Source organism: Tigriopus californicus, chromosome 11 (genome assembly GCF_007210705.1).
Source record: "Tigriopus californicus strain San Diego chromosome 11, Tcal_SD_v2.1, whole genome shotgun sequence".
In the NCBI taxonomy this organism is placed as follows: Eukaryota; Metazoa; Arthropoda; class Copepoda; order Harpacticoida; family Harpacticidae; genus Tigriopus; species Tigriopus californicus.
In genome coordinates, this window is record NC_081450.1 from 11,750,996 (window position 1) to 11,754,050 (window position 3,055).

Genomic DNA, 3,055 nt, shown 5'->3' on the forward strand with positions numbered 1-3,055 from the left:
AGTTGAGTGGTGAGGCCTAAATCCAAATTGGGTTTCACAAAGATGGTCCGTTTCGAACTGCTCAAAAATTTGTTTGAAAACGACCTTTTCGAGCACCTTAGAAAGCGTGGGCAAAATGCTAATGGGACGGTAATTGGTCATTACAGTGCGGTCCCCATTTTTAAAGAGGGGCAATACACGTGCCGCTTTCCATTGTTGTGGGAAGTATCCTGTGGTCAGCGAAATGTTAATCAGTTGAGCCAAAGGTTGAGCTATTTCTGGCCCTATTTCTTTCAGAAGAAAGTTTGACATCCCGTCTAGGCCAGAACTCCGTTTCATTGGCAACCCCTTAATAATTTTTTCTTTATCAAGCTTGGAGACAGCCTTGAAATAGTAAGTTCTTTGATTCTGTAATTTGCTAATTTGGTCTAAAATATCATGCGTACCGTTTGCGTTCGGGAGTTTATTAGCAATGATCCCCCCGATGGTTGTAAAATATCTATTGAATGCGTTGCCCACACACTTCGTATTACTCACCACTTCATTATCACCCACCCTGATATGTATGGGAGCGTTGTTGCTTTGCTTGTTGTAACCCAGAAGATCTCTTGCTCCTTGCCACGTTTTCCTCGAATCCCCCCGATTTTCTTCAAAAAAAGCATGCCAGTACATTGCTTTAGCTGTTTTGATCAATTTGTAGTATACTTTAGCGTATTTAGAGTAAGCGTTTTTATTCAGCTCATCAGGAGTCTTGTGGAACTTTCTGTAAAGCTTCTGCTTGGTTAGCCTTGACACCATGAACCCCCGTGTCATCCATGGGTTGAATCTAGTTGTACGCTTATTTCGTTTTTGCTTTGAACAAGGGCATGCAAAATCTATAGCGCCAGCCAACGTCTCAATGAAGTTATTGAATGCTTTTCCAGGATCACAGTTGGGCAAGTCCCAATTCGTTCCACGAATAAGATTTCGTAGATATTCGACATTCTTGCGCCCAAATGCTCTTTTATCTTGGTGCTCGGAGCCAAGGTTAGCCTTAAGGGCTTTACGTTTTCCTATGTTAACAAAAGCCCCCAAATGGTCGCTAACATCACAAAGCAGTATCCCGCATTTCAGTTCAACCTTTCGATTGGTAAATATATTGTCAATTAATGTTCTTGAGTTGCTGGTTATTCTAGTTGGTTTTTCTATTAACGGGAATAGCTCATATTCAATGATGAATTCCATGAATTTCCTAGTTCTTGAGTTCTCCTTTAAAAAATCGAGGTTAAAATCACCACACAAAAAGATTGCCTTCTGTTTGGATAATGCACTCAGACAAAGTTCTAAGGTCGAAATTGCGCTACCAACCCTCGAGTCGGGAGGAATATAAATGGAAAGTAGATAGAAATCGGGTGTTTCAATCCCTATAGTTTTGCAATGGTCGGTAAGAACACAAAGCTCAGCACACCTTTTGTAATTGATAGATTTGTGGATTAGGATACCAACCCCACCACCCCTTTTTGCAACTCTAGTTTGAGCCTCAAATTCATACTCATTAAAAGACATTTGTACTCGATCAGACTGCCAAACCCACTTGCAACGCCACTATTGCGGGGCATTGTTCTAACAATAAGTCTGTTAATTTGGCTTGGTTAGCAACAATGGAGCGAACATTCAAGGAAATCAGCCATTGCTCACCCTCATCGAGATTTTCAACATATCCAAGATCCTGCCGCAATGTGGCACTTTCACAAGTATTGGGATCTTCTTGCGGGTCGAACATTGATATTTAGGACAAAAAACACACATCATTTAGGCACAGCTTCAACACTCACACCCTTTTGGGGATCATTGTGATTTCGGCTCGACATTCCTCTGGTTAATATGGTTTTCGGCAAACGGGTTTCAAGAGATGGCGTTCGTTTTTTCTTTTCGTTTGGATATTCGTTTGCCGTCATTTTCCGACCCAGCTTTGGTTGATTTTTCTGGATTTTTCCTAAAGGTGGAAAATCCACGCTCGAATCCACGGATAAATTGGCTGCGAATGGAATTTCTTCCTCATTGAATCCAAGGTCTCCTGGGTCAAAACCCCCAGCTTGTCTCTCGTTGTCTTCCCTTTCACATGGTTCGTTTCCATTTGATGCTTCTTCATCTCCATTGACCGCCAAGCTTCCAGTCACATCTTGAACTTCGATGATTTCGTTGCGAGGACAACTACTACTAATGTGATCTTCCCCCTTGCATTGGAAGCACTTGCGTATTTGGTCTCGGTGCAGTACCCGAATTTTCTTTGAACCAATGCAGATGAAGTCAGGAATTGGGGCGGTGGGCGAAATTAACACCCGCATGTTACCATTTGGAATGCCACACAACCGACTATCATGCCTTTCTTCCAACAGTTCTCTCACAATATTCGATTTAAGTTCTGCAAAGTTAGCACTAGCTTTTGCTAATTCCTCTATGCCAACTTCGACGGGTACGTTAAGGTATCGGAGGGCTAAAAATCGTTGTGCTCCTCTGACTACACACTTCCACAGATTCTTTCCGGACGATCGAGAAAACTCAAATTTCTTCTCAAATCTAGTTTTGACATCGATTTCTTCATGTGTTTGGAGTCTTGCAGTAGTCTTCACTATAATATCGGATAATATCTGATGGATTGGAAAATAAACTAAAAGATTTTATTAGAAATAATAATAAGTCTTCTGAAAATCTAGTTTTTTTTTCACTAAGTAAACAAAAAGATGTTGAAACAAGGAAAGTTAGTGGTAAAAATGAGGGTTTAAAAGAGTTAGATGACATTTTTCAGAAACTATTATTATTAAAGTAAAATGGAATATATTGGACTTCTAGTCATAATAATAATTATTACATTGTTATGGTTTGTGAACTATCAAAATCATTCTCTCGCTGCGCTCGTGCTGCATCAAAATCAAAAGATTGAGAAACTAAATGAACAAGTTAATGAGTTGATTTACGCCCATCGGGTGCTGCCAGGCGAGCCCGGTGCTTTGCAAAGTAAGTAAGACAAACAGTGAGGTGATGATGTATTGCATTATAAAGCCAAGTATACAATATTTTCCTCCTCAAGCAGAGC